The sequence below is a fragment of the Heterodontus francisci genome, chromosome 8 (assembly GCF_036365525.1).
Source record: "Heterodontus francisci isolate sHetFra1 chromosome 8, sHetFra1.hap1, whole genome shotgun sequence".
Lineage (NCBI taxonomy): Eukaryota > Metazoa > Chordata > Chondrichthyes > Heterodontiformes > Heterodontidae > Heterodontus > Heterodontus francisci.
Genome location: NC_090378.1, coordinates 83,071,946 through 83,092,531, shown reverse-complemented (window position 1 = coordinate 83,092,531; position 20,586 = coordinate 83,071,946). Strand labels below are relative to the sequence as shown.

Below are 20,586 nucleotides of genomic sequence, written 5' to 3'. Positions count from 1 at the left end.
GGCAAATGTGACACCCTTATTCAAGACAGTCATAGCAACTAAAGTTTAACATCAGTGGTGGGTAAGGTTTTAGAAACAATAATCAGGGAAAGTATCAACAGATACTTAGGTTTGAGTTAATTAAGGATAGCCAGCATTTATTTGGAAAGGGCAGCTCACGCTTGACTAATCTAATTGAATTTTTTGATGAAGTAACAGAGAACTCTATGACACTATATAACAGTGACGTTTGATGAAGGGAATGTGGTAGATTTTGTTAATTTTAAGAACGCATTTGATAAGGTACCACATAAAAAGCTGGTTAATTAAAATGAGGTTCATGGAATAGGAGGCCCAGTGTCCAATTGAATTAAAAATTGGGTTAAGAAAAGAAAACAGCGAGTCATTGTAAATGATTACTTTTCAGACTGGAGGATGGTGGACAGTGGTGTTCCCCAAGGGTCAGTGCTGGGACCACTGCTTTTTTTGCTATATATAAATGACTTGGATCTTGGAATACAAAGTAGAATCTCAAAATTTGACCATGACACCAAACTTGAAGGTGTGGCAAGCACTGAGGATGATATGAACCCCCTGCAACAGGACATAGATCGGTGGGCAGAGAGGTGGCAGGTGGAATTTAATACTGACAAGTGTGAGATGATGCATTGTGGCAGAAGGAATAGGGAGAGGCAATATATACTAAATGGTGCAGTTCTAAAGAGTGTGCAGAAACAGAGGGATCTGGAGGTGTGTGTGCATCGATCTTTGAAGGTGGCAGGACATATTGAGAGAGTGGTTAGTAAAGCATATGGGATCTTGGGCTTCATAAATAGAGGCATTGAGTACAAAAACAGGGAAGTTGCGCTTAACCTTTATGAAGCTCTGGTTAGGCCCCTACTGGAATATTATGTCTAGTTCTCCTCACCACAATTTAGGAAGGATGTAAGGGTCGTTGAGAGAGTGCAGCGGAGATTTACCACAATGATTCCAGGAATGGAGGATTTTAGTCACAAGGTTAGATTGGAAAAGCTGGGTTTGTACTCTTTAGAACAAAGGAGATTGAGGGGAGATTTAATATACAAGATTATGACAGGCTTAGATAAGTTAGACAAGGAAACACTGTTCCAATTAACAAATGGTACAAGCACTAGGGGACACAGATTGAAAGTTTTGCGCAAAAGATGCAGGGGGAATATGAGGAAGCACTTTTTTACGCAGTGGGTGGTAATGACCTGGAACTCACTGCCCACAAGTGTAGTGGAAGCAGAAACTATCAATGACATCAAGAGTAGGTTGGATGGCCACCTGAGAGAAATAGACTAGCAGGGCTACGGGGATCAAGCCGGGGAGTGGGACTGCTGGCATGAACTTGATGGGCCGAATGGCCACCTACTATGCCATAAATGATGCTATGATTCTGTATATCCTATTCCAGCTGACACTGTCTATTCTTCTAACTCTTGATTTTTGCTTGCTCCATTTTCAGACCAACCTTTTGATTATTTCTCCTTTATCTTCTAGAATCCTTATCCAGAATCATTTTGTCTTGTTTTCTCACTTGCCTTCTGAAGCTTTTCTAAATCTTTTTCACTAAACTTTCAGTTTTCCTTTATTTCACTCTCTGCTTGGTATTCATCGCTCCCCTTTGTAAATCTGTTACAGGAGGAGCACTGCCTAAATTGTTGTAGTGGTCGTAATAATAACACTGGTGCTCATTTAAGAAGGGAAGTTGGTTGGCTGCTTACCAGTACTAGTATTGCCCACTGGCTAATTTGGACCAGAAAATAGTTTTTGAATAGTACTCCTGAAACAGCAACAACTTGCATTTATATAGCGCATTTGATATGGTAAAATGTCCCAAGGCACTTCACAGTAGCATTAACAAACAAAATTTGACACTGTTGCATAAATTTGATTTTAAGAATATGAATCCATTCACCTTCATTCAATGACAAAAGAGGTAGAGATTCAGATAAAGAAGACAAAATGCGTTTATTACAGATGTCAGATAGAAAATACTATTGAGAATCAGGCTGAATATAGAAGGTCCAGAGGGGAAGTGAAAAAGCAAATAAGAGAAGCAAAGAAAAAGCATGAAACGAGACTGGCAGCTAACATTCAAGGGAATCTCAAAGTTTTGTATAGACATATAAATAGTAAAAGGAGGAGTTGAGCCAATTAGGGACCATAAAGGGGATTTACGCATGGAGGCAGAGGGCATAGCTGAGGTATTAAATGAATATTTTGCATCTGTCTTTACAAAGAAGATGCAACCCAGGCAATGGTGGAAGAGGAGGTAATTCAGACACTAGAAGGGTTCAAAATGGATAAGGAGGACACATTAGATAGGCTGTCTGTACTTAAAGTGGATGCGATGTATCCAAGAATACTGAGGGAAGTGAGGGTGGAAATTGCAGAGCCTCTGGCATAATTTTTCTGTCTTCCTTAGACTCGGGGGTGATGCCAGAGGACTGGAGAATTGCAAATGTTATACCCTTGTTCAAAAAGGGTATAAAGATAAGCCCAGAAACTACCTGCCAGTCAGTTTAACTTTGGTGGTGGAGAAACTTCTAGAAAGAATAATTCGGGACAAAATTAATAGTCACATGGACAAATGCGGGTTAATTAAAGAAAGCCAGCATGGATTTCTTAAGGGAAAATCATGTTTAACTAACTTGCTGGACTTTTTTGAGGAGGTAACAGAAAGGGTTGATGAGGGCAATGCAGTTGATATGTTGTACAAGGACTTTCAAAAGGCATTTAATACAGTACCATACAACAGACTTGTGAGCAAACTTGTAGCTCATGGAATAAAAGGGATGGTAACAACTTGGATACAGAATTGGCTGATTGACAGGAAACAAAGAGTAGTGGTTAATTATGTTTTTCAGGCTGGAGGAAGGTTTGTAGTGGAGTTCCCCAGGGGTCAGTGTTGGGACCCTTGCTATTCCTGATATATGTTAATGAGCTAGACCTTAATGTACAGGGCACAATTTCAAAGTTTGTGGATGATACAAAACTCAGAAGCATTGTGAACTGTGAGGAGGATAGTGTAGAACTGCAAAAGGCCATAGACAAGTTGGTGGAATGGGCAGACAGGTGGCAGATGAAGTTCAATGCAGAGAAATGTAAAGTGATTCATTTTGACAGGAAGAACATGGAGAGACAGTATAGATTAAAGGGTACAATTATAAAGGGGGTGCAGGAGCAGAGAGACCTGGATATATATGTGCATAAGTCATTGAAGGTGGCAGGACAGGTTGAGAGAGTGGTCAATAAAGCATACAGTATCCTGGGCTTTATTAATAGGGGCATAGGTATGAGCAAGGAACTTATATAACACACTAGTTCAGCCTCAGATGGAGTATTGCCTCCAGTTCTGCGTGCTGCACTTTGAGAAAGATGTGAGGGCATTGGAGAATGGTTCCAGGGATAAGGAACTTCACTTATGAAGATAGATTGGAGAAGTTAGGACTGTTTTCCTTGGAGAAGAGAAGGCTGAGAGGTGATTTGATAGAGATATTCAAGACTGTGAGGGATGTGAACAGAGTAGATAGGGAGAAACTGTTCCCACTCATGAAAGGATTGAGAACGAAAGGGCACAGATTTAAAATAATGGGTAAGAGAAGCAAAAGTGAGGTGAGGAAAAACTTTTTCACGCAGCAAGTAGTTAAGGTCTGGAATGCACAGCCTGAGAGTGTGGTGGAGACAGGTTCAACTGAAGCATTCATAAGGGAATTAGACTGTAATATGAAAAGGAAGAATGTGCAGGATTACGGGGAGAAGGCGGGAAGGCACTAAGTGAAACGGTCTTTCAGAGAGCTGGTGCAGACACGATAGGCCGAATGGCCTCTTTCTGCGCTGTAACAATTCTGTGATTCTGCTTTTCATTTCTATCCTGATACAGAGGCAATGGTTATTCAAGTGTGTATGACTTTCACTTAATTTTCAGAATCCACAGAGAAATCAATAGCCACGCTATGATCCCAACAGCCCCGCCATAGTTCACTTAATGTACACTGCAAAATATAGCAACAGAAGCCGATATGAAACTGAAGCAAGAAAGATTTATGAAGTCGGATCAGCTATGGAACCTTGTGCTAACATGTTATTGCGTGTCTACTTGGGCTAAGGGAGTAAACCCTAACAGAAAATCCGGAGTGGAACCCCGTAGGCGGTCATGTGTCACCTTTGGCATGTTTCCGGCAGTTCCTGCAGCCATACCGGTGCCAAACGTCGTGCTCTGCACTCCTTTGGACCCCACCAGAAAGGCCGAGAGGGGGGTTTTGACGCTTGGGCAACTCTCAACCTCCATACATTCGCCCAGGCATGCGCCATGGAGAGGTCACTCCATAGTTGCCTCACAGCGACTGACACCACTGACCACCTCTAGGCGCTTACCCATTGTCTCTCGAGACAAGGAGGCCAAAGAAAGAAAGAAAGACTTGGTGGTGTGGTATGTAAATATTTAAATCTGCAGTTTATAAAAATCCCGACAAACTAGTTTGCCACTTGTGACAACTGCTTTGTATGTTACTAAACGCGCGACAGAATTCCCGTACTTCGCAACTCACTCCCTGACTCAGCCCAGATAGCAACATGCTGACGTGTCGCACTTGTTCAAATATCATAACGTGAGTTAAATGCACAGCACTTTATAAAGTAAAGGTCCTTCCTACAAAAAACACCAATCCCAAAGGAGCTTTTACTATCACAAAACAATCCTCCAATTGATGCCGAGTCATCGTGAGTGCGACGGATGAGTGACAGCGCCACCTGACAAGGCCCGCCCTCGCTTCCCATTGACAAGAAGCCGCGGCCACCGCCCACCGTGTCGCTGCTTCTGATTGGCTACAAATGCTGTCACTCGGTGTGAATGAACGGCCTAAATGGTTGCTGGTGCTGTCACTCACTGTGTGGCTCCCAGCCGGCTCTAGGTGGGACGGGGAATCTGTCATCGAGTCTCAGCTTGGGAGGTAAGATAGGCCGTGGCCTGGTGAAGATCCAGCCGGGAGCCAAAAGAGACCGGGTAAGGGGTCAACTTGCATCCGATTTTAATCGGGCTGAATGTAAGGACTTAGAGTAGAGCTGCAACACAGCCCGCGGCGACCTTTCTGTATTGTTTGTCGGGGGTGAAACATTGTAGCAGCGGCCGAGAGATTGTTATAGAGGCTGAGAATGTCCAAGAGACAATGTTACCATCACTTGGCTGTTTCTATAGTCACTGGTTGTTACATTGTTGCAGCTTTTTCCTGGGCTGCACGGTGAGGGGTGGGGGAGAGGAATGCCGGGCCTTAAGCCCAGGGCTCTGTTTTCTCAGTTCGGCCTTTGGCTCGGGAAAAGCCGCAGTTACGGTGCGTGGCTCTTCCTCCCATCCAATTATGTGCCCGGAACTTGCTTGCTGCTCTGGCCTGCTCAGCCCTGACCCTCGCAGCCGGCCAGGCCTCGCACTCAGGTGGCAGGAGCCGGCCCAACCCCAGGCGGAAAACCCAGTATCTGCACTGAGAGTCCCAACACAAAGTTAGAGGAAACGGCTTGTTATTGAAACATTGTTAAAGACGAGTCTGTTATGTGTGTATATATAAATGTAGCATTATAAACAGAAGATGAGGTGTGGAGGGCTCGTGTGCGAATTTTGCCTGTTACTTAAAAGACCATTTGGTCCCCTGCAATTTAAAATATTTTGCGGTCATTTAGCAGTTGGCTTTCGGCATTTCATTTCCAGTCGCTGTGGAATTCGCACAGTTTCTCTGAGAAGTTAGGACTTGGACAGCTTCGGATGAATTCCACTGTCTACTCCAGTGTTACTGTTGATGTTTGAAAACTACCGGACACTCAAACTTAAGAATAGTGCCTTTTAAGCTGCTGAAAATTTTATTATTCTAATTTAGCAGTTCTCGCCTTTATGTATCTCTCATAAAACTAAGAGGTAATTTTTCACAGGAAATTAAACAGAATCGCAGAACATAATCTACAGAACACTGGTTAAAGCAATCCTGAAATACCATGCAGTAACAAAATTTGACCTATCCGGTCATCATAAACCATTGGACCGAATGAGATACAGATCCAACAATGCAGCACTCCATCAGTGTAGCAGTGAAGTATCAGCCAAAATTGTGCGTGAATGTTTGTAGTAGGATTTGAACCCTCAAGCTTGACTTGGAATAGAGTGCTACCACTGAGCCAAGCTGATGCTTGTAAGAATCAGTTTAAAGTTTTATGTTACCACAAGGGTGGCGCAGTGGTTAGCACCGCAGCCTCACAGCTCCAGGGACCCGGGTTCGATTCGATTCTGGGTACTGCCTGTGCGGAGTTTGCAAGTTCTCCATGTGACCGCATGGGTTTTCGCTAGGTGCTCCGGTTTCCTCCCACAGCCAAAGACTTGCAGGTTGATAGGTAAATTGGCCATTGTAAATTGCCCCTAGTATAGGTAGGTGATAGGGGAATGTGGGGATGTGGTAGGAATATGGGATTAGTGTAGGATTAGTATAAATGGGTGGTTGATGGCCAGCACAGACTTGGTGGGCTGAAGGGCCTGTTTCAGTGCTGTATCTATAAATAAATAAAAAGCTTTTTGGGCGGCGCAGCCTCACAGCTCCAGCAACTCGGGTTCAATTCTGGGTACTGCCTGTGTGGAGTTTGCAAGTTCTCCCTGTGTCTGTGTGGGTTTTCGCCAGGTACTTCAGTTTCCTCCCACTACCAAAGACTTGCAGTTTGATAGGTAAATTGGCCATTATAAATTGACCCTAGTATAGGTAGGTGATAGGGGAATGTGGGGATGTGGTAGGAATATGGGATTAGTATAGGATTAGTATAAATGGGTGGTTGATGGTCGGCACAGACTCGGTGGGCCGCAGGGCCTGTTTCAGTGCTGTATCTCTAAATAAATAAATAAACTATCAGTAGTTTGGGAGACCGCATTTAAATAATGAGTTCCTGGAAAAATGTTGAGGTATTTGCATTCCAAAGAAAAGGGTTCTGCTTCAATTTTGTCGCTGTGTCTTCAGATACAGTGGCGCAGTGGTTAGCACCGCAGCCTCACTGCTCCAGCGACCCGGGTTCAGTTCTGGGTACTGCCTGTGTGGAGTTTGCAAGTTCTCCCTGTGACTGCGTGGGTTTCCGCCGGGTGCTCCAGTTTCCTCCCACAGCCAAAGACTTGCAGATTGATAGGTAAATTGGCCCTAGTGTAGGTAGGTGGTAGGAGAATGGTGAGGATGTGGTAGGGAATATGAGATTAATGTAGGATTAGTATAAATGGGTGGTTGTTGGTCGGCACAGACTCGGTGGGCCGAAGGGCCTGTTTCAGTGCTGTATCCCTAAATAAATAAATAACCACACGCGACAGAATCTGCCGCTAGCATGAGCCCCGGCTTCACATAGGAACACTGTGTTTAGTTACAGTGATCTAGATCTTAATTTGGCTGATTGAACATGGGCTCGTACTTATGCTAAAGTAACTTTTATACTTGTACAGATGTTCAATGACCGTTTTCTCAGTGGTAGTACTCTTGCCTCTGGGTTAGGAGATTAGGGGTTTAAGCCCCAGTCCAGGATTTGCCAGCCTGGATATGTGCTCTTCAGTGCAGCAGTGAGGGAGACGTGCATTTATTTATGATTTGATGTGATATCTATTTATCAGAATGAATAGGTTCTTGAAGCTTTAAGGTAATGAATTCACTGATGAGTTAGGTATTATAATCCGTGCAATAGTACTTATAACCACATCTGACTGTGGGATTCGACACATTACAATTCTGAGCTCAGCGTTTGAACTTTCAAATGCAAATTTCCATTACAACCCACTGGTTTATACAACTTTTGACTGCTTATCACAGTGTCCTTGTTTGGCAGGCTCAGTGTGACTTGATGATGCCTTGTTCATGTGCAACTTTTCCGGCAGCAACTTGTATTTATATAGTACCTTTAATGTAATAAAATGCCCCAGGCTCTTCACGGAGGGATTATAAAACAAAATGTCGCCGAATCTGGTAAGGAGATTTTAGGGCAGATGACCAAAAGCTTGGTCAAAGAGATGTTTTAAAGAGCATCTTGAAGAAGGAAAACAAGGCAGAGGGGTTTATGGAGGGCATTGCAGAGCTTGGGGCCTAGGCCATGCCTTCAGCTGACACCAATGGTGGAGTGATTTAAAGTCGGGTTGCTCAAGAGGCCCAATTTGGAGGATTGCAGATATCTTGGAGGGTTGTAGAGCTAGAGGAGATTAGAGATGGGAGAGGCCAGGCCATGGAGGGATTTGAAAACAAGGATGAGAATTTTATAATCCAGCTGTTGCTTCAACAGTAGCTCAGCGAGCATGGGGTGATGGGTGAATGTGATTTGTTGTGAGTTAGGACATGGGCAGCCGAGTTTTGGATGACCTCAAGTTTACAGAGGATAAAATGTGGGAGGCTGGCGAGGAGTGCATTAGAATAGTCAAGTCTGAAGGTAACACAGGCGTGGATGAGGGTTTCAGCAACAGAAGAGCTGAAGCAGAGGTGGAATCGGGCGATGTTATGGAGCTGGAAATAAGCTATCTTAGTGCAGATATATGCTAAAAGCTCATTTCAGGGTCTGGTTCAGCTTCAGACAGTTGCCAGGGAGAGGGATGGAGTTTGTGGCTAGGGAACAGAGGTTGTGGCAGGGGCCAAAGACAATGGTTTCAGTCCTCCCAATATTAAATGGGAGGAAACTTCTTTTCATCCAGTACTAGATGTCAGACAAGCAGTCTGACAATTTAGAGACAGTGGAGGGGGTGAGAGAAGTGGGGGTGAGGTAGAGCTGGGTGTCATCAGCGTACATGTGGAAACTGATGTGTTTTTGGGTGTTGTCACCAAGGAACAGTGTGTCGATGAGAAAGAGAAGGGGGCCATGGACATACCTTGGGTAATATCAGAGGTAACGGTGTGGGATTGGGAAGTGAAACCAGTGATAGCAATTCTCTGGCTATGATTAGATAAATAAGAATGGAACCATCTGGTTGATGGTGGGGATGCGTTGGTGGGGGATAGTGTGATCAACGATATCAAAGGCTGCAGACAGGTTGAGAGGGACAAGGAAGGATAGTTTACCTTTGTCACAGTCACATACAATGTTGTTTGTGACTTTTGATAACTGCTGTTTCGGTACTGTGGCGGGGGCAGAAACCTGATTGGAGGGATTCAAGCATGGAGTTCTGGGAAAGATGACCACGAATTTGGGAGACGACAACATATTCAAGGATTTTGGATGTTGGCTGATTTGAAAGAGAGAGGGACAGGTGTAGGGGGAGAGAACTATTTACATCTTTAAACTCCAGAATACATTAATAATAAATAATCTTGGAATACTTCTATTGATTGACCCATGTCAATATGACTATTTCTCAAAGATTTTGTTTTCTACTTGTTATCTCCCTTTCCCAAGGTCACCAACTTGTTCTAACTAAGCTAGTGCTAGCCAGTAAACATCTACGTGTTATCTTACTTGAGAGGCCTACTTTAGCTTGTCAGTAGAGAAGGCAAATGCATGAAATTGTGTTGTACAACTTTAGCTGTTCATATGCCAATTAACCCTTTTCTACCCATGTTTCCTAGCAGACTGTTACATTATCAGGGGGCTTTAGATGAGATGTTAAACCAGATCCTGACAATCTGTTCAGGTGACGTTGATCATTTTGCATCTGTTCATTGTCCATCTGTTCTTCAAAGCTTAGGGGAGTTCTCCCAGTGTCTTTGCCAAATTCTATCTCTCTCACAACAACACCAAGACAGATTAACTGGTCATTTACCTCATTTGCTGTTTGTGGGACTTCACTGTGCACAAATTAACTGCAATGTTTGCACTTCAAAAAATAATTCACTTACTTCAAAGCATTTGGGATGTCCTGAGAGTCTGAAAGGCACTATATAATTTTATTCTTTTCCTTTTTGTCCCCTCCCAAGACTTTACAAATTTGAGCAGTTTCCAACTGTTTTCTCGTGTTGATGCACCAGCCAGTGCTCTGCGTCCAGTGTGAAGTTGAGGAGTACTGAGTGAGATGCAACTCTGCCTCCAGACGAAGCAATTCACTTGTGGATGAAGAACTAGCAGCATGTACAGCTTGGAGTATAAGAGAAAAGAGAGCAGTATATGTAATGAGAGCTGCTTGTGAATATGGAGAAAATGTGTGGAGTGACAGCTGTTAGTGAAAAGAACAACATGTGCGATGGGAGCTGTTAGTGAATACAGAGTCGTGTGTGGAGAGAACTATTAGTGAATAATGAAAGCTGAGATTTTTCTTGTGTTTTTCCTCAAATGATGACAAATCATCTATTACCGAGAAGTGAGGATTTTAAAGTTTATTTCCTTGAGTTCATGCACGGTTAGAGAAGTAGGAATAATTTATTAAAAATTCTATTTGGTAATATAGGGAAAAATCCTTGGCATACAAAAATTAATAGGCCATGAATTGAAACCCTGATTGCTATTAGTGGATTTAATAGAATTGAAAAATTTGATTTCCATGATTAAAATCTTGTCTACTTTTGAATGCATGTTCATGATGATGGGAACATAGGAGAGGGAGTAGGCCATTCAGCCCGTCGAGCCTGCTCCGCCATTCAATTGGATCATGGCTGATCATCTACCTCATTGCTATTTTCCTGCGCTATCCCCATATCCCTTGATGTCATTAGTATCCAGATGTCTATTGATTTCTGTCTTGAATGTGCTCAATGATTGAACTTCCACAGACCTCTGGGGTAGAGAATTCCAAAGATTTATCTCCCTCTGAGTGAAAAAAATCTTTCCTCCTCTCTGTCTTAACTGGTCTACCCCTTAGTCTGAGACTATGTCTCCTGGTTCTAGACTCACCAGCCAGGGGAAACATCCTAGCTACATCTGCCCTGTCACGCCCTGTAAGAATTTTGTAAGGTTCAATGAGATCACCTCTCATTCTTCACAACTCTAGAAAATACAGGCCCAGTTTCTTCAATCTCTCCTTGCAAAACAATCCTGTCATCCCAGGGATTAGGCTGGTGAACCTCTTTTGCACTCCCTCTATGGCAAGTACATCCTTCCTTAGATGAGGAGACCAAAACTGTATACAATACTCCAGGTGCAGTCTCACTAAGACTATACAATTACAGCAAGATTTCTTTATTCCTGTACTGAAAACCCTTTGCGATGAAGGCCAACATACTATTTGCCGCCTTGATTTCTTGTTTCACCCGCATGTTGGCTTTTAGTGACTCATGAACAAGGATACCCAGGTCCCTTTGGACGTCGACACTTCCCAACCTCTCTCCATTTAAGAAATACTCTTGTTTTTCTGGGGTTTTTTACCAAAGTGGATAACTTCACACTTATTCACACTATATTCCATTTGCCATGTTCTTGCGCATTCACTTAGCCTGTCCAAGTCCCCTTGAATGCTCCTTGCATCCTCCTCACAATTTACATTCCCACCTAGTTTTGTCATCAAATTAGAAACATTATATTTTCTCCCCACATTGTTACGCCCAAGGCAGGAGTATTGCACTGTCAATTCAGTCCCATTACTCCACAGGTCATAGCATATTATTAAAGTTCTCCCACCTACTGGAAATTAGCCAAATTAAGCACTTTAACATTTCTTCCCCCCCCCACCCCCCACCCCCCCAAATAAAACAGACCAAACCAGGTATTTTAAAACAACAACAAATTAACTATTAAACTAAATCTTAAACCATATTGAGATAAATCTATGTCTAAAGACCTTATAACTTCTTCCTCCTAATCCTAATGCACACACACATACATTCAAAAATCAACAGTTAACCGATTTGAAAAATGTTCTAAATTAGAGCTGTTTCTTAAGAATAATAAAATAACTGGGTTGTAAGTCTTTGTGGGTTACGTTCCTGGTTCTGTGAGGTGTCCCAGAGCCCAATAGTCAGAAGTCACTCGAAGTTTCCAAGCGAATTTGACGAACACAGTTCTTTCAACAAGGAGTTCAACAAGCAACAGGTTTATTTAGATTTTAAAATTGGTAGTCTCTCAGTAGAAACTTTACTGAGAATTCCAGAACTCCCAGAAACACAAAAAGGCAACAGAAAGTCATTCCTGAAGCAAAGACTTCTCCGAGATTGGAAGTAAAAAGGAAGTTGCTGCCTCCAACAATACCAATGTTCTTTTCCAGGGTTTTTTTCCTCCTTAGGTAATAACACAGCCTGTAGATGAATGTAGATTTTTCTGCTGAAAGAAATACAACTCCTTCCTTCAGTGGAACATGCTTCGCTGGTCTCCAGATCAAACTGGCTCTCGCCATCTTTACACACAGTTAACTAATACAATGCAGCAGGCGGCTTCTCTCTCCTGCTATTGCATAGGAAACAGGCTTGCTGCTGGCACACACTGTGCCCAGTGAATTTAAAAGCTTCTATCTGCATTGAAGGTACACAGCCCCCTTTAGTTTTTAAACAGGGAAAAACTCCCATGATGACATCCAAATCATTTATATAGATTGTGAACCGCTGTGGCCTCAGCACTGATCCTTGTGGTACCCTACCAGTAACAGCCTGCCATCCTGAAAATGACCTGTTTATTCCTGCCATCTGTTCTCTGTCTATTAACCAATTCTCAATCAATACCAATATATTACCCCCAATCCCATGTGCTCTAATTTTGTTTACTTGTTTACCCTGTGGGACCTTATCAAAAGCCTTCTGAAAATCTAAATACATCACATCCGCTGGTTGTCTTTATCTATGTTTCAAGTAACATCCACAAAGAAACTCCCAACAGGTTTGTCAAATATGATTTTCTATTCATAAATCCATGTTCGCTCTGCCTAATCATATCTTTATTTCCTAAGTGTCTAGTTATCACATCCTTTATAATAGATTCTAACATTTTCCCTACTACTGAAGTCAAACTAACAGGTCTGTAGTTCCCCATTTTCTCTCTCCCAACTTTCTTAAATAGTGGGGTTACACTTGCTACTTTCCAGTTTGCAGAAACCTTTCCACAACCTATAGAATTTTGAAAGATGACCACCAATGCATCCACTATAGCCAACTCCTTCAACACTCTAGGTTGTAGCTGATCTGGTCCAGAGGATTTGTCTGCCTTCAATCCAGTTAACTTTTCAAGTACTACCTCTTTATTAATTTCTTTCAGTTCCTCATTTTGACAAGTCCCTTGACTCCCTAGAATTTCTGGGAGATTTTCTGTATCTTCCTTCGTGAAGACAGACATGCATAATCGTTCCGTTTCGCCACCATTTCTCTATTCTCTATTACAAATTCTCCTGTCTCCGCTTGTAATGGACCCACATTTGTCCTTGCTAATCTTTTCCTTTTCATATATCTGAAGAAGCTTTTACAGTCTACCTTTACGTTTCCCATAGCTTGCATTCATATTCTCTTTTCCTTTTTCAGTTTCTTGGTCATCATTTGCTGGATTCTAAATTGCTCCCAATTCTCGGGCTTACCACTTTTTTTTTAGATTAGATTAGATTAGAGATACAGCACTGAAACAGGCCCTTCGGCCCACCGAGTCTGTGCCGACCATCAACCACCCATTTTATACTAATCCTACACTAATCCCATATTCCCAACAAACATCCCCACCTGTCCCTATATTTCCCTACCACCTACCTATACTAGTGACAATTTATAATGGCCAATTTACCTATCAACCTGCAAGTCTTTTGGCTTGTGGGAGGAAACCGGAGCACCCGGAGAAAACCCACGCAGACACAGGGAGAACTTGCAAACTCCACACAGGCAGTACCCGGAATCGAACCCGGGTCCCTGGAGCTGTGAGGCTGCGGTGCTAACCACTGCGCCACTGTGCCGTCCCGCAACCTTATAAGCCACTTTCTTTGATCTACTGCAATCTTTAACTTCTTCTGTTACCCACTGTTGATTCATCTTTCCTGTTGGATTTTTGTGTGTTAGAGGAATGTATATTTGTTGTAGACAGTGTGATACTTTAAATACTAGCTATTGCTTGTCTACTGTTAAATCTTTTTATGTATTTTCCCAATCTACCATAGCCAACGTGCCTCTCATACCTTCATAGTTTCCTTTGTTCAGACTTAAAGACCCTAGTTTCAGAATGAACTATATCACTTTCAAACTTAGTGTAAACTTCTATCATATTATGGTCACTATTTCCCAAAGGCACCTTTACAGCAAGGTAATTAATTAGCCTTTTCTCTTTACATAATACTAAATCTAAAATAGCCCAATTCCTAGCTGATTCTTCAACATACTGCTCCAGAAACCCATCTTGTACACAGTCCAGGAATTCATCCTCCACAGCATTAGTGCTGATTGGGTTTACTCAGTGTATATGTAAATTGAAGTCACCCATGTTACATGCACCTCTAATTTCCTGATTTATATTGTGTCCAACATTACCACTACTGTTTGGTGGCCTATAAACAACACCTATCAATGTTTGCTGCCCCTTGCTGTTTCTTCGCTCCACCCAGATTGATTCTACATCTTGATCCTTTGATCTAAGATCCTCTCTCTCAAATGTATTGACCTGTCCCTTGTTAAGAACGCTACCCCACCTCCTTTCCCTTTCTGCCTATCCTTCCTAAATGATACATAACCTTGAATATTCAGTTCCCAGTCTTGGTCACCCTGCAGCCATGTCTCTAATGGTAATTAAATCATACCCATTTACTTCCCTTTGTGCCTTCAAATCATCTACGTCAAATCGTGATGCATTCGTTGAGTCTCTCAACTAATCAGCTGTGCAATCACCTCTGAGAACTTCCAGTTCAGGCACCTTTCTCTTCCATCCAAATGCCCTGCAACCTAGCAAAGCAATGGAAAATGGAGACTGAATCTGTCTAAAGATTGAGTGTGCCCAAAAATGCAATGATTGGAGTGGAGACTGAGTGCATTAACTTGAAATCTCATGCCCAGTATCATGGGAGAACAACTTTGTAAAAATAAATTTTAAACAATCTTTCTCCATATTAGGTGCCGAAAGCTTTTAACTAGTGCTTAAAGAAAACTGGCAGAGGGCAGGAGGATGCAGAAGGCCATGTTTTAATTCCCTATTTTAATCATGGAAGCAGGCTCACAACCTTTTAGGTGGAGAACTGCTGTCCTAGTTCTTATTCAACAGAGTTTGACTAAATGACGAATGTTGCTGAAACACTTTTCAGATATCTAAAATTATGCTTTGGTATAGAAACATTTCAAAATTTCATTGTTTTCAATTTTAATTTTACAGAAGCTATTTCAAATCAATTGGCTATGTATGCCGCTGGTCATTGGGTCCCATCTGACTCAGATTCAGGAGCAGACATAGAGAGTAAGCATCTGCTGTACCACCCTGGGAAGTGGGGTCAGGCTGCAGATGGGCAAGTGTCAAAGTAGCCACTTCCCCACCACAATTCTCCCATCATCTGTTATGGTGACATTGGATAAGCTCATATGAAGAATGGTCAATTTGGCAAATGATCAGTGGGCAATTGCCTTACTTTGTAATTATTATTGCTCGTACTATTTTTAAATCCAAGCCAATTCTGATTATTCTGAGGCCTAATAATGTAAAGACTGTACGTTCAAAGCAGCCATCCAACAGCCTATTTGATAAGTACAGCACCCAGTATAGTGCTGGTTCAATCCCTCCTCGGAACTGAGTGAGATCTCTGCCAAGATTTGGCCTATTGACTAAGGAAGAGGAGAGTCAGCAAGTGTTCCAGGTCCTGTTTCTGGTAACTGCTACTTCAAAGTGCATGCATGTAGATGTGGAATGAAAGTGACACCAAGTTCAGCTATGACGCTCCCACAGTTGAATAGTCTGATAACACTATCATGCCACACATGTAGACTCGCCCAAACATCATTTGCAGTGATTTTGGTGGTCTGATCAACACTTATATCTCAGTCAATATCACAAAAAAAAACAGATTACCTGCTCATTATCACATTACTGTTTGTGAGAGTTTGTTGTATGTAAATTGGCTGCTCGATTCCTACATTGTAACAGTGACTACACTGCAAAAGTACTTCATTGGCTGTAAAGCACTTTGGAACTGACACTAGTTATGAAAGGTGCTATATAAATGCAAGTCTCTTTTTGGCAAACGCTTGGGTGGAGATGACTTCCCTGCTGATTAACTGGTGCAAATAAGAGTAAATGGGTGGTAGGACGACTGTGTTTATATTGCACATAGAATCCTTTCAGATTAACACTGCATTTTGGCTGAAGGGTTGATAACCAAATGGTTGTTTAGATAATTTATCCAATAGTTTGAATTGAATAATGAGGAGTCGATTTGTAGTTATGGCACATTGATCCAGTCCCCTGCTCTAAAAGTTTGGACATCCTTGTAAGATCTATGCAGAGTGCTGAAGTACTTTTTTAAATGAGGTAGGTACAATCAATTCATACTGAAACTTCCGGTTTCCTCCTCTTTCTTGACAGTGCCGCATTGATGAACGGGATGCGCTTGCAATTACATTTCTCATATGTCTGAGAATGTGAGAAGTACTGCTATAAACTAATAGAAGTAATTAAACTGATGCTGTATAAATATTTTGAGGTCTTGGAGTTGGCAACATGTTAGTGTGTATTAGTCATGTCTGCATACTGCTGAGGCAGGGGAGACTTGACATGTGGCATTTGTTACCTGTCAATTTACCCTTGGGACAAGGGAGCCTCGTTGAGAAGCTGTTGTACATGTACACGCTGCTATTCGAACAGCAGAGCACTAGTGTGCAGTCACACAGGACCATTGTTTAAGTGGGGAATAATAACTTGGTAGCAGGTGTAAACACTGATAAACAGGTTGCATTCCTCAGGCAATAGAAGTTCAGGACAAACATCAGTAAATGAGAGGGGGAAAAATATTAATCAGATGGAAAAATTGACTTGTTTCTTTGTACACATTAAGATGAGAGATGTTAAGACTGGGAAAGGGACTTGATCGAGAATATTACTTCTGGGATACGCGTAGTTTAGTTGTCCTGTACATCCAATTATGCCCCATCACCCCACCACACCCCTGTTCCTGTCCTGTTCTTGTTGCACGTGCTTACTTTCCAGCAAGCCAACAGAATGATTAGGGTTTCTTGCAGATTTATTTTTCCTCCAACCTATCACCTTAATTGAGACTATTGTGCATTTCTCACTCTCTTGTACGCACGCCTCCCTCCTTTCTCTCTTGTGGCACCTCCCTCTCCTTTGCCAGTATGTTACTTTCATTTCCTACATCAGTAATCTTTTAAGATTGTGGCACATCAAACTCATTTTAGATAGAATCCCTACAAATAGAGAAGTGTCTTGCAACCTATTCTGGATTGGTTTTAAATGTAGGCATCAGAGATGAAAGTGTGTCTTTTGCCTGAAATGGGATTTATGCCATGAAAATGGCTTTTCTGATATGTCAATACAACTTGCACTAACTGAAGTGAATAAATTCAAATTTAAAAACAAATTGTTTTGAGGCTCCCCGTGATTATTGATAAATAAGACACATGGTGTGTTACTGAGTCACATGGACCAGATCCAATTCTTGTGCTAAAGCTAGCTGCTCAGCTGAAGGAATCTGGTGCTATAATGGCTTCAGCATCTTGGGTTTAGCAAGGGAATATATCAGCCAGAGCTCCTGCTTGTGTTTACTGATGAATGTTTAAGGATATGTCATGAAAACCACACCTGCCAAAATGAGACATATTAATTTTGCCATGTGGAACACTAATTTTAAACTGTTACTGGACTGAAAAAAAAAAGTTTGGTTCAAATGGCCACTGAAACATGACTGCTCATTTTGCATTCTAAAAGGCAATTGGGGGAAAAAAAGACAATGGAAACTGTTCACTGATTCAATTAACAGAGGTTGGTCTGGGCAACAGTGATCCACATCTTGTCTGTGTAAGAGACAGCGCTACACCACCCCCACCGAGAGCTTTGGAATCCACAAACCGCAGGAGCAGTTGTTCCAAATAAGGGATTAGTCACGTGACTAACCAGCCGGCCAATTTGGAGTTTTGAATTGTGCTCACAGAACAATTGGAAAAGAGACTGCAATTTGAAGACAACAGAGAAAGAAGGTATTTCTCTCTCTCAAAGCACAAGCAACTCGAGCCTCAAAATAGAACACCAGCGAAACAAGTTTGAAAGTGAGAACTGGGCCCCAACGAGAACTGCAAGATTTAACTGCAATCCAAGACTCTACATCCAACTCAAAACGAGTAACTGAACTCCATATTACTTCAAACCTCTTCCCTTTAACTCTTTCCCCTTGTCTGTCTCTATCTGTGTGTGTGTGTTTATCGCATGCATGCTAGCGTGGTCAGGTATTTCTAGTAGTTTTAACCAAATTAAAGTGTTATGGTTAAGAAACTTGTACCTTTCATGTTTAAAACGAAGAAAACCTGTCTGGTTGATTTCTTTGCCATTACAATGAGAGAGCAGTGAACAAAGATTCACTGAGGGGAAGCTTAAACACGGTGTTATAAAAATTAAACACTGTTACAGCTAAACCAGGCAAAGGCTGAGTGGGGAGCCCTAGACCTCTGCCTCACCTGGTTGTAACAGAAATTTGAGGGCTAGAGTCCGGGATTGGACCCACAGACAAATGAGAAATTGGAAGTGGGAAGTCAAGTTGATCCCAATCAAAAAAAGAGAAAAGATTTCAATACAAGTTTTCTTGTGGTTGTGTGTGCTAGAATACTAACATGTCTGCGACTGAAGCCAGTAGCTCCCCAAGCCAGGGTGAAGTAACTTGGGATGAGTTAAAAGCACTGTCTATGGAAGAGTTGAAAAAAATGGCTGAGCAGTGTGGGATCACTGTCCGTGCCAAGGCTAGAAAGTCTGAACTCCTAAGACTAGTGGCCAACCATTTTTCCCTGCAATCTGAAGAATCAGAAACAGGGTTAGAAATCGAATCCGACAGTGTATTGCTAGCAAAGATACAGTTGGAACAGAGGAAACTTGAATTGGAAGACGGGGAAAGAGAGAAAGAAAAAGAGAGACGGGAGAAAGAAAAAGAAAGAACCTTCCAGAAGGAACATGAGGAAAGAGAGCTGAGGCGACTTGAGTTAGCTAGCGGGCGACAGAGTAACCCCAGTGAAAGTGTGGAAGATACAAGTGCTGGACTGTGTACGGAATTGTTAAAATTATCCCAATGGATCCCTAAATTCAATGAGGGAGACATGGAAGCATTTTTTGTATCTTTTGAGAAACTTGCAAGGCAGTTAAGGTGGCCAGCTGAGAATTGGACTCTTCTGTTGCCAAGTAAGCTAACAGGAAAAGCCCATGAGGTTTATTCCCTGTTGCCAGATGAGAGTTCATCAAATTATCAACTGACAAAAAATGATATCCTCGGGGCATATGAGTTAGTACCGGAAGCCTATCGCCAGAAGTTTCAAACCCTCAAGAAGCAAACTGATCAAACTTGCTTGGAGTTTGAGAGGAGTAAGCAGCTGGCTTTTGACCTGTGGTTGAGGGTTCTTAAAATGCAGCTCAGCTATGAAAACCTCAGATGTAATTCTGCTAGAGGAATTTAAAAACTCTGTCCCACTCTCCATAAAGACACATGTAGAGGAACAAAACGTTCATAGAACCAGGCAAGCCACAGTTCTGGCTGATGAATTTGCTGTCATGTTCGGTTCCCCGGGGCAAACCTTTCCTAGTCACCTCCACAAATGTGAAAAGGACAAAGAGTGGGAAGGTGATAGCCAAGAAGTCCTGGGAGAGAGAGAAAAGCAGCAGACACAGGGGGCCCTCCTTCAGCCAAAAAGGAAGGTGCTATAAGTAGGAGTGAAACCCGAAGACCTGTATGCTTCCATTGTAGTAAAGCAGGGCATTTAAGAGCTGACTGCTGGAAACTGCGGGGAAAGCCTGTAGGGTTAATCAGGGTGCACCCACTCAGTAAAGGAGAAAGGACCCTGATGGAAAACACAGCTGAACAAGCGCTGGCTTTAACTGCAGCAGTAGTAAGGCCCAGGAAACCTACTGCTGTAGGTGCAGGAAAGTTTAATAGGATTCCTGATGGTTATCAGGAGTTTGTGTCTAGAGGGAGAGTGACCCCATACCCCTCGAGTGGGGCAAGCAAGCCCATAATAATCCTCAGGGACACTGGCCACAAGATCCCTTTTACTGGGAAAAGGCCTGACCTTTCCCCCAGAGAGTGGGGTAAATACCAGAATGATCATAAATGGTATTCGAGGGCAGTGTATGCCTGTACCTTTACATCGGATGCACTTGGAGTGCGACCTAGTTTCGGGACCAGTGACCGTAGTGATTGTCCCTAGTTTGACTGTGGATGGGGTCAACCTGCTCCTAGGTAAGATCTGGTGGGGGCGACGGTGGTAGCTTCCCCAGTAGTGAAAGAGAGACAGCAGGAGGTTAGAGAGACAGGGCAGTGGCAGGAGACGGTCACCTGCATGTGTAGTGAATCGTGCCATGATCAAGCCAGCTCCCCCAGAGGAGACTGAATTGGCACTGCAGGCAGATGACCATGAGGTCCGTCTAACTGAGACTTTCTTTGGAAAGTTAGAGGACCCAGGGAATGAATTAAATTGATTTTCCCTAGCTGAGGCTCAGCGAGCCGACCCAGTACTGAGAGAGTTAGCACAGGGGGCTGCCCAGACTGAAATTGAAGCAGAGGGAGTCTCTGATTGCTACTAT

General features: G+C 42.6%; 2 protein-coding genes across 3 annotated transcripts in view; one reads left to right on the top strand and one right to left on the bottom strand.

Moving 5' to 3' along the window:
• The window catches only part of acot11a (acyl-CoA thioesterase 11a), a 133,189-nt gene extending 127,981 nt beyond the window's left edge, over positions 1-5,208 (bottom strand). Inside the window, exon 1 of the mRNA XM_068037543.1 lies at positions 5,182-5,208. The gene's annotated coding sequence lies outside the window, so the exon portion shown is untranslated. The remainder of the gene's footprint in view (positions 1-5,181) is intronic.
• keap1b (kelch-like ECH-associated protein 1b) overlaps positions 4,900-20,586 on the top strand; it is a 46,387-nt gene continuing 30,700 nt past the window's right edge. Inside the window, exons 1-2 of one of the 2 annotated variants that reach the window (XM_068037537.1) lie at positions 4,900-5,011; positions 9,903-10,282. The gene's annotated coding sequence lies outside the window, so the exon portion shown is untranslated. The remainder of the gene's footprint in view (positions 5,012-9,902; positions 10,283-20,586) is intronic. The other variant, XM_068037536.1, reaches the window with a different exon arrangement.